Raw genomic sequence first — 10,739 nt, forward strand, 5'->3', positions numbered from 1 at the left:
AGCAAAGGCAGAAAAAAAACTGACAAAATTCAATATTCACACACGATAAAAACTCTCAACTAAGAACAAAGAACAGAAAAGGAACTCTCTCATTCTGATAATTGGCATCTTTGAATACCTACAGTTAACATCATATTAAAGATAAAAGATTGATCACTTTCTTTTGTTTTTGTTTTTTCCTAGAGATTTGTTCATGCACAGAAAAACTGGGGTGTAGGGCAGAGGTGTGGGGGAGGGTGAGAGGATTCACCAGAGACATTGGGGAACAGAACAGGCGGATTTACTGATAGACACTGCTAAGGGGAGCAGCAGGTGAGACAGGAGAGGTCTGCTGCGCCATAGGTGGGTGAGCTTCCTGGCCTGGGATCAAACTTAGGCCTAGGATGTGAGAGCAGTGAGACTTAGCCCCTAATCACCAGGGAACCCCCGCCCCCCACCCCATCACTTTCTTCTTAAGTTTAGGAACAAGGTAAGGATATCCACTTCAACCACTTGAATTCATTGTCCTTCTTTCCCTCCCCCATTCAACATTCTAACAGAAGTAAAGGTTAAGACAATAAAAAGACCAAAATTAAGGCATTCAGATTGAGAAAGAAGAAGTGAAGCTTTATTACCAAATGATATGATCATGTACACAGAAAATCAGAAGGAATCTAAAAGAAAGCTAATAGAACATGTGGCTTTAGCAAGATGGCAGAACACACACACACACACAAACAACATTCTTTTGTATACTGAATACGTATTTTGTATTATATGTGACTTATTTTTATATAAGAAAGAGACAACTGAACATTGAAATTTTTAAAATACCATTTCAAGAGCATGAAGGTATGACTAAATTGAACAAGATATGCAAGACATATATAATGAAAACAACAAAAAATGTTGAGAAAAACTGAAGTCTTTAGTATATGGTTAAGACTATGTTTACGAACTGGATGACTCAATATTGTTCGATGTTAATTTCCCCATTGTGATATAAATTCAATATAAACTAAACAGAATTCCAGAGGTTTATGTAGAAATTGATAGTCTAACTCTAAAATATTACTCTAAGAAGGAGTCCAAAGATTTTGTCAAAAAGGTCCATGGCAGGGCCTCCCTGGTGGCGTAAGGGGTTAAGCACCACATTGTGAAGTGATATGCAGCCTCTGTGGCAGGAGTTCAATCCTCCGGGTGGCCAGGGAGCTACCCACATGGTGCAGCAGACCTCTCCGGTCTGCCACTGCTCCCCTCAGCAATGTATTTCAGTCTGCCTGCCTGTTCTGTTCCCCACTCTGTCTCTGGTGAATCCTCTCAACCCCTGCATCTCTGGCCAATACCCCATTTCTTGTATGTGTAAAGAAAGAAATCTTTTTTAAAAAAAGGTCCATTGCCCAAAAAGAGTGTTTAAAACCTTATCACTTTTCAAATCTTCAACTTCCATATGTTCTCTTTCCTAAAGCAGATTTGAGGAAAAAAAATCTATGTCATACAAGCTTTCTTTAATCAACTCTTCACAATTTTCTTCCACTTAACCAAGAAAAATATTTTTCTCAACGTCTTATCATAGGATATATCTCTGGATATAAAAAACTTTAACTTTAAGGGTGGGGTGGGGAGAACAGGGAGAACACAATTTGAATATGTATTAATTCTGACTGAGTATGCATTAATTCTGACAGGAAGTTCCTTAAAGCCAAAAGAAGTTTGGTAAGAAACACTGAAAGGGGGGCCTCCCTGGTGGTGCAAGGGGTTTAACACTGCACTATGAAGCAATTCACAGCCTCTGCAGCACAAGTTCAATCCCCGGGTGGCCAGGGAGCAACCCACATGGCGCAGCAGAACTCTCCTGACTCGCCCACTGCTCCCCTCAGCACTGTATTTCACAATCTGCCTGTTCTGCTCCCCGCTCTGTCTCTGGTGAATCCTCTCACCCTCCTGCACATCTGGCCCGTGCCCTGGTTCTTCTATGTATAAATAAATATTAAAAAAAAAAAAGAAACACTGAAAGGAGTTGTGCTTCATTTCTTCCAGATCAGATGTTAACAGTAAGACCACTATCTATCATTTAAATGCAATTAAAAAATAAGATGGCTGACACCAGGATGTATAGGAACACACTTATTTCAATTGGTAAGTAAAAATTTCAGCATTTTGATTGAAGTCAAACATAACCACAATACACATAAATCTAGAAATTAGATCCTTTGCAACTATTGAAAACTCTTGATAAAAAATTTCAGATACCGGGCCTCCCCAGTGGTGCAGCGGTTAAGCGCTGGGTTGAGAAGCTGCCCGCAGCCTCTGCAGCGCCGGTTCGATCCCCCGGCTGCTCCCCAGCCACGGGAGGAGGATCCCACGTGGCGCGCAGACCTCTCCCGCCCGCTGCTCCCCTCAGCAGTGTGCTTCGGTCCTTCTGTCTGCTCTGCTCCCCGCTCTGGCTCTGGTGAATTCTCTCACCCTCCCGCGCTTCTGACTGTACCCTGTGCTTGTATAAATAAATAAATAAATCTTAAAAAAAAAAAATTTCAGATACCCCTGACTTAAAAATACACAAAGGAGTAAAGTTTTTCAAAATTATTTAGAGTATACACAAAAATTTTTGGAAGGCCACTGGACTAAGGCAGCATTAGGTTTGTATCCTGCTCTCTCTATTAATTAATCATAGCTATGTAATATATAATCTACTTTCATCTATTAAAGATTTGAATTGTATGTAAATAGCAATAAAGACTCATTTTCCCCTTTTAATTAAATGCTGCATATCTGTAAGCAGTTACAAGATGTTGTCATTGGCATTATGAAAACATGTATTGCTTTGCCAAGATGTACTCTATGAACACCTATTGCTAATTTTGATAGGGAGGTGAAGGGCCACAAAAACCTTACTTAAAGACTACAGATGCATTCCTCTAGCTCTGCCTCACTATATACATATTACATGTCATGCATTTGTGTACACTGGGAATACAGATGTAAAATGGAAACATTTTTGCTCTTTAGGGATTCATTCCAGCAGCAAACTCAGGAAGGCAAATATCTGTTAAATAGCAATTAACTACAGGTATGAATGTACCATGCTATGGGAACATAAAGATAGGCTCAATAAAAGTGTTTTTCAGGTACTAAAGAAGAAGGAATATTTCAAAAAGAGGGATTACTGTGTGCCAAGACTATGTCAATAATTTTAAGACTACAAACAGCTTTCAGAATGAAAACAAAGGATGTTTTCTGAGTTAATATTCAAATTGGAGTTGTCTAATCATCATCCAGAGTCAACTCTGCACACAAGGTAGGAAAAGAGGGAAATTCATCTGGCAAATTATTTAATATTTTATTGAATACCAACAATATACCTGATACCATAAAAGAAACTGGAAGAAGGAAAATTGAGCCATGAAAAATCTTACCAGCAAAAGAGAAAGAGACAGAGAAGGAAATCAACCACAGTATTAGCCTACAGTGATTCTATGTTACAAAATAAAAACATGCACAGCGTTTTACAAAACAAAAAGACAAGGAACCAAATATACATTTTGGAACCAAATCAACATTTTTTCAAAAATGTTAGCGATGTCTTTAAAGGTGAAAAGCAATAAACTAGATTTTAAAAAGGGAGAAGTACAGAGTAAAAGCAGCAATTCAGAGAAAAACAGTATTCCTTTCTAGGAAACTTCTCAAAGAAACTTAGAAAAGCCAGATGAGCAAGGGCACCGCGGTACAACTACTAAAATTATGATAAGCCACAGGTGGGTTTCAGTTATGAGTAAGATAATCACCCCATCAAGCAGAATGAAATATACACAAAGAAAAGGTACTAATATGGCAAGACTGAAGAGAACCTTTTTACAGAATTCAGGGATGATGTAATTTTAGAACGTATGGAAAACAAAAGCAAAGGACGCTCAGAAACATGGATAGGGAAGATAGGCTACAGTAGTTATAGGGGGAGTTTCAAAGATAACAGTTACATAGATGTTTATTTTATAATTACACATTAGACTTCTGTGCACTTTTATGTATTATATATAAATTTTTAAACAAATTTTAAAAGAGGGAGAGGTTCTTTAATTAAGGAAATAGCAGTGAGAAAAGTTAAGAAATAAGGGGCCTCCCTGGTGGCACAAGTGGTTAAGAGTCTGCACTATGAAGCAATCCACAGCTTCTGCAGCATGAGTTCGATCCCCAGTGAGAGAGGTAACCCACATGGCGCAGCAGATCTCTCCGGTCTCGACCGCTGCTCCCCTCAGCAGTGTATTTCAGTCCATTTGCCTGTTCTGCTCCCCGCTGTCTCTGGTGAATCCTCTCACCACTCATACTTCTAGCCTGCACCCCATCTCTTGTGTGCATAAATAAATATTTTTTTAAAAAAGTTAAACAAAACAAGAAAGTTAAGAAAGTTTAATTCTAATGACTTAGAACTAAATGAACATAGTGACCAATTAGATAGAAGAAAGAGACAAAAGCTGGAATCCATATCACATGTCCAATTATCAAGGCAGAACTTCTAGGAGACAACTGTTTTGTTTTGTGGAAGAACATAGTTTGTATATGTGGAATTAGAACTGCCTAAATGGGGCCTCCCCTGGTGGCACAGCAGTTGAGCGCTGGGTTGCAAAGCTGCCTGCAGCCTCTGCAGCGCTGGTTCGATCCCCGGCTGCTCCCCGGCCACTGAGGAGGGTCCCACATGGCGCGCAGACCTCTCCTGCCGCCCGCTGCTCCCCTCAGCAGTGTACTTCGGTCCTTCTGCCTGCTCTGCTCCCTGCTCTGGCTCTGGTGAATCCTCTCACCCTCCCGCGCTTCTGACTGTACCCAGTGCTTGTATAAATAAAAATAAATCTTAAAAAAAAAAAAAAAAAAAAAAAAAAGAACTGCCTAAATGGCATTCAACATGGAGATATCTAGTGCGATTGTAATCATGTAAGCTTAAAAACCTGGAAATAGGGGCCTCCCCGGTGGCGCAGCGGTTGAGCGCTGGGTTGCGAGGCTGCCCACGGCCTCTGCGGCGCCGGTTCGATCCCCGGCTGCTCCCCGGCCACAGGAGGAGGGTCCCACATGGCGCGCGGACCTCTCCTGCCACCCGCTGCTCCCCTCAGCAGTGTACTTCGGTCCTTCTGCCTGCTCTGCTCCCCGCTCTGGCTCTGGTGAATTCTCTCACCCTCCCGCGCTTCTGACTGTACCCAGTGCACGTGTAAACAAATCAAACAAATAAATAAAAACATGCCTCTATTTAAAAAAAAAAAAACCTGGAAATAGTCTTTATTGAAGAGTAACTTTCAAGTAGCACACTGCAAAAAGAGTCCCTTACTTCCCCAAGAATAAAATATTAAAATGTGGAATTAGCCTGCATTTGTTAAAAATACAGTAATGGGAATAAAAAGGTTACTGTAATTACATTGACAATGAAATAATGTTGAGTAACTATTGGTCTCAAAACACCTAGGGAAGACTACACTTTCAGTAAGCACAAATACACACTGATTACAAAGAACTGAAAGAAAAATAAATACAAATGAACTAAAAATAGTTTGTGTTATTCTTTAAAAAGGCATAAATGCCTGCAGTTTCTTGCTACATAAATGCCTGAATGTAAAGTGATAGCACCTATACAGTCTCTTACATAAATATTCATAATATGAAAACTGGTAATTTGAAATAAGAATTATATTAACGAGTATCCATTTATAGCTAAAGTACAATGATCTCTTTGTGAGAGCACTCAGATCACTGGAAGTTTTAAAAAGATATAGTTTTCAAATAATGGTTAATACCATTCTTTGGCCTACACCGAAATCATGTTTAATCTTATTCAGAAAACAAAGATTATACCAGTTGGATATAATCATTCCTTTCACAATACAGAAAGTATCTAATTATCAGGTGAGCAAGAAAATATTACTTAGAGAAGATAAACCTGACTTAAAAAACAGAAAGTGAAGAAACGAGCAATGTACAGTGAAGTGCCTACTAGGTGGAAAGCACCATGCTAGGTGCAGTAGGAGAAACAAGTAAATCATTCAGTTCCCATCACTGTTTACAAACATAAGGCCACTGCACAGACGATCTGAAAAGCAACATATGGGCTTAGAAAGCAGCATTATGTTTAAATGTCAAGTAATTTGAACAAAGATATCTGAGGGCAGATTAAGTACCCTTTTCAAGGCACTTGTAGTTTTCAGCCCTTGTAGTTTTTACTACGTGGAGTCAATCAGATTCTTGAAATTATTGTAATAAAACAAAGTAGCAGTGTGGTGACAGCATCTCATTGTTAGCCTCTTCAGGTGGAGAAGGAGGGAAAGAAAGAAACTGTGTGGGAATCTAGACTAAATGAAAACCAAGACTTTCCTTAGGTCTACAGTTCTTCCTTAATTTAAGAAACTATAAAACCTGAAATAATTTGTAAAACATAAAAACTGAAACTCATTAAATAATGAAGTGTTGTCTAAGGCAATGGTTTCAAGCTGGTGAACAGCTAAATAATTTATAACATCTAAATGACTGAATAACATGTTAAACCCTTTATGTGCTTATTTACTGTCAAACCTCTAGAATCAGAGTTTATAAAGGTGTGTGGGGTCGGGGAGAGATTTGTATTTTGAGCAAGGTCCTCAGGTGATTCTGATGCATAATGTAAGAACTAAGTGTTGTATGATTAGGAACACAAACGTCAGTGGCCAGGAAACCTGACTCCAAATGCCAGTTCTAATGCTTACGAGGGCCAGGACCACCAATGAACTCCCTGACCTTATTTGAAAAAGAGGAAATGCCACCCAGACCTCAAGTGACCCTGAGGATTACAGATGATGATCCAAGTAAAACACTTAGTACAATTCCTGGCATATTTAGTATGCATTCATGAATTCATTCATTTACCAACAGTTATTAAGCTATTACTAAGTATCAGGAGATAAGGAAGACCTCATTAATTTATTAGTATTAATCTGCAATGATGTCATTAGAAAACATAATTAGGGCAATCTATCTTAATCAGGAAAGTCTCCCCCGAAGTGAGCTGAATGATGAGGCATTCACTGGATGGGAAAGGGGGGAAAAATGCATTTCCAGACAGAGGGAGCATCATAACAAAAGCTATGTACCTGAAGCAGAACACAAAAAGTGCAGTGACTGACTAGGGGTGAAAAGAACACCAGCAAGCACTGTGGAAATGGGGCTGGAAAGTCAGAGGGCCCCAAACGGCTATTAAAAACTTTAGTTTTTCTTAAAAACAACAAAAGCCACTGAAGGATTTTAAACCTGAAGACCATGTGAAATGATCTGCATTTAGAAAATCAGTCACATTGCTTCTCCTCCTTTTGGCTAAGATCAAGTGTAGAAAATCAGTCAGGTGTGGAAAGCTACAGAGCAGGCCACCGTAAATGTAGGTAGGTAGACTGCAATTAAGAGGCTAGTGAAGGGGTCCAGATGAGAAATGAAGATGGCTAGAACTAGAGTGACTAGTGGTGAAGGTTAAGAATAGACAGACTAAAGAAATATTCAATAGGCCAAATCAACAGGATCTATCTATTCACAGATAAGACAGGAAGCATGAGAGGGAAGAAGCTGTCAAACTTCTATACCCATAGAAAGGGATGGGTAATGAGACTAGTAGTCACCTGAGGTAAACGAGAGGCCCTATTTTTCTTGGGGGATAGGGGTAGACGATGAATTTCAAACATGTGAGGATGATTTTTTTTTCAATTGTAGAGTTGATCTGTTACAGAATATTCTATTGTACTTTGAGTGCTTATGGTCCTTAAAAGAACAGGTTTTCACGAGGTTTCTCGGCGGTAAAGTGAGTCCCAACAGAATAAGATCCTTACTTTCCATAAAGTTTCTTGCCTTTACACAATCCCCCAAAAGGATCTTTTATGACTACAGCTTAAAATGATCTCCAAATTTTTACTTACACACTCCTTTCTAAACTTTTACATTTGTGTTAAAAAAAATAAGACAGGAAGTCACATCAAAAAAAGGCTGCAAAGTCCAAAAGGGAAGCTACAAGCACCTGACTTTGAAGCCATAACATGACTGGGTTACACAGTACCAGTCTGTTTTGGAGCATTTTTGTTAAGCTCTATTTTCCAAAACGCAGAGATAGGCTCTTTTGAAAAATTCCTACTCATAGAATCCTTAAAAACAAAATGTCATTAGACAGCTAATTCCTAAACTTGGTCTACAAAAAAACGAGTCTGCAACTTATAATTTTAAGTCACAACCTACATAGCTAGCGCCTTGAAGGCGCTTGAGTCTGGCATCTCATGAAGACTGATAAAGGGGTAGACCTGACAAAATCGGTCTCATTATCACTGATCACAAGTATGCATCCACTCTGATCCCGAGAAGTTCTTGCAGTTTTATCGATCCAAACCGTCCTCCACCCGAGAGTCCAAAGAAGAATGCAGGAGCCCCCGAAGGGGTTTCCAGTCCTAACAAAACACCTGCCCCACCCACCTCTCACACAATAATCTTCCATTCCAGAACCACAGCTGTCAGAGCAGGACGCAGAGCAGCAGGGCCAGGCCGGGAACCGGGTTATCAGAGGCGCATCAGAACTTCGGGGCGCTGTCTCACCCGTCCCGAAGCAGCGTCCAGTTTCCCCAAAGGGAACCAAGGTCCCCCCACGGAAACCCGAGCCCCAAGCCAGAGCGGGGGGCTCTCCTTCCTCTTGACGGCTCCAGCCCGGGCCCGCCGCCTCCGGGCCTCCTCGGGGTGGGGGGCCCGGGGGGGCTCTCAGAAGCGGCCCCCGAGCCCGCCGGTCCCCGGCCCGGCTCCCCCAAGGCCGGCTTCGCGCAGGCGCCCCCCGCCCGGCCGGCAGCCCGCAGGGCCGTCTCTAAGCAACAGTCGCCGGCCCGGGCGGCCCCGGCGGCCTCCTCGCGGCGCGGGCCCCTCCCCATCCCCGCCTCGCCGGCCTCGGGGCTCAGGCTGGGGGGCCGGGGGCGCGGGGGCGCCCGGAGCCCGCGGCGGTCACTCACCTCTCCCCTCGCTCCCCGGAGGGCGCTGCAGGGGCGTTTCCCCCGCCCCCCCACACCCCCTAGCTGCTCGCGGTCGGCCTCGGCTCCCGGCCGCGCCGCCTCACTCCATAGCCGCCTCCACCGGCGCCGCCTCACAGGCTGGAGCGGGAGGAGGGAAGGGGGAGGGGAGGGGAGGGACCGGGGAGGAAGAGTGAGGGAGGGGGAAGAAACCCGAAAGACCGGCCGACCCTGGCATGACGTCACGTCCGGGTGGACCGGAAGGGGCGGGACCCGGGCGTCCTGGTCTCCGCCCCGGCAGCCAGGTGGGGGCGGGGCTACGGGCCGGGGGCGGGGCCGGCGCGCGAGCTCATGGCGGTTCTTTTGACCCAGCGGTTCCGGAGCCTGGGCAGCCGGAGCGAGCTCCCTGGCCCCGGGCGCGGCGGGGCGAGCTTCCTCAGCCCTGAAGGTGGCTTCTGCCGGAAGAGGAAGGCAGGTAACTCTGCAGCTCCGAACCAGATGTGTCCTGAAGGGGGGGTGCACTGAGGGGAGCAGGTTCTGCGGCCCGGGGGTTCGCCCCTTTAGCAGCCCCCACCTTGGCCCGCTCCGGCGCTGGACTCGGGGGCTGCGAACTGACCTTTTCGGGATCTCCCCTCCTGGAGACCGGGGAGGCAGGGCTTCTCAAGCTTTAATTTGCCCACGAGTCACCTGGGGACTTGTGAAGCTGCGGGTTCGCATCCAGGAGGGTTTGGCACAGCGCAGCGAGTTAACATTTACAGGAACGAGGCGTGCAGGTGTAGGTGGCGAGTTCCTTGAGCTCGAGGACTATTTCTTTAACCTCGTCTGTTCGGTGCACGGAGCATACCATGGTCGGCACCACTCCCAGCCTCCCAGACTTCTACACCCACCTCACCCCACCCTGGTCCCTACCTGCCTATCTGCTCGCCCCATCCCCGCCTCCTGTAAACTACCACGCCTTTCTGCTTTTCTCTCTCCGACCCCCACCCCTCTTTTTGTCATATGTATTAGACTATTATGTCAAATTGGGCATCCTGTTTCCAGTTACCCATAGTCAAAGGAAAAGCTTACATTCTTGGACTCTTAACATCAACAACACAAAGCTAGAAACACCGTTCTACACTTTTCCATTCATTCTCTTTTCCTTAATTTTCTTTTTTTAATTAAGGGCCTTCCTGGTGGCGCAGGGGTTAAATCTCAGCGCTACCAAGTCTGACACTGCGACTTGAGTTCTATCCCTGGCCAGGGTCCTGACCACATGGGGCTCAGCAGACCTCGCCTGTCTTTTCTGCAGCTCCCCTCAGCAGTGTATTTCAGTAGATCTGCCTCTTCTCCTCCTTGCTGTCTCAAGTGAATTCTCTCTCTCTCTCTCTCTCTCTCTCTCTCTCTCTCTCTCTCTCTCTCACACACACACACACACACACACGCACCTCTGTCCTACACCCCAGTTGTTATATGCATAAATAAAAATATATTTTTAATTTAATTAAAATTTTAACGGGGTAGAGGGAAATGAGAAGTGATTGCTAGTTGTTTCATTTTTTTTTTTGGAATAATGAATGGTACAGAATTAGGTAATAGTGAATGTACTTTTGTGAATGTACTAAAAACACTAAGTTGTACACTTTAGAAGGCTGTATTTTGTGTTGTGTGAATTATAGACCAATAAAACAATTACTGTCCCAATTAATTTTTTAAATTATATATGCACATTATCAAAATTTAAAAGTATATAAAATAAAAAAGCAAACATCCTGCTTCAACCACCATTCCAACCCTACTTCCCAA

The 10,739-nt window shown here is 43.6% G+C and overlaps 1 protein-coding gene across 4 annotated transcripts in view; it reads right to left on the reverse strand.

The window, feature by feature from the left end:
• The window catches only part of SCYL2 (SCY1 like pseudokinase 2), a 48,292-nt gene extending 39,188 nt beyond the window's left edge, over positions 1–9,104 (reverse strand). The window contains exon 1 of one of the 4 annotated variants that reach the window (XM_037513799.2): positions 8,958–9,104. The gene's annotated coding sequence lies outside the window, so the exon portion shown is untranslated. Of the gene's footprint in view, positions 1–7,598; positions 7,620–8,436; positions 8,670–8,957 lie in introns of those variants that run through there. The other 3 variants (XM_037513801.2, XM_037513800.2, XM_054696107.1) reach the window with 3 other exon arrangements.
• Positions 9,105–10,739: the final 1,635 nt, after the last annotated feature.

Source organism: Talpa occidentalis, unplaced genomic scaffold (genome assembly GCF_014898055.3).
Source record: "Talpa occidentalis isolate TD23 unplaced genomic scaffold, MPIMG_talOcc4v2.1 talOcc4.16, whole genome shotgun sequence".
Classification (NCBI taxonomy): Eukaryota; Metazoa; Chordata; class Mammalia; order Eulipotyphla; family Talpidae; genus Talpa; species Talpa occidentalis.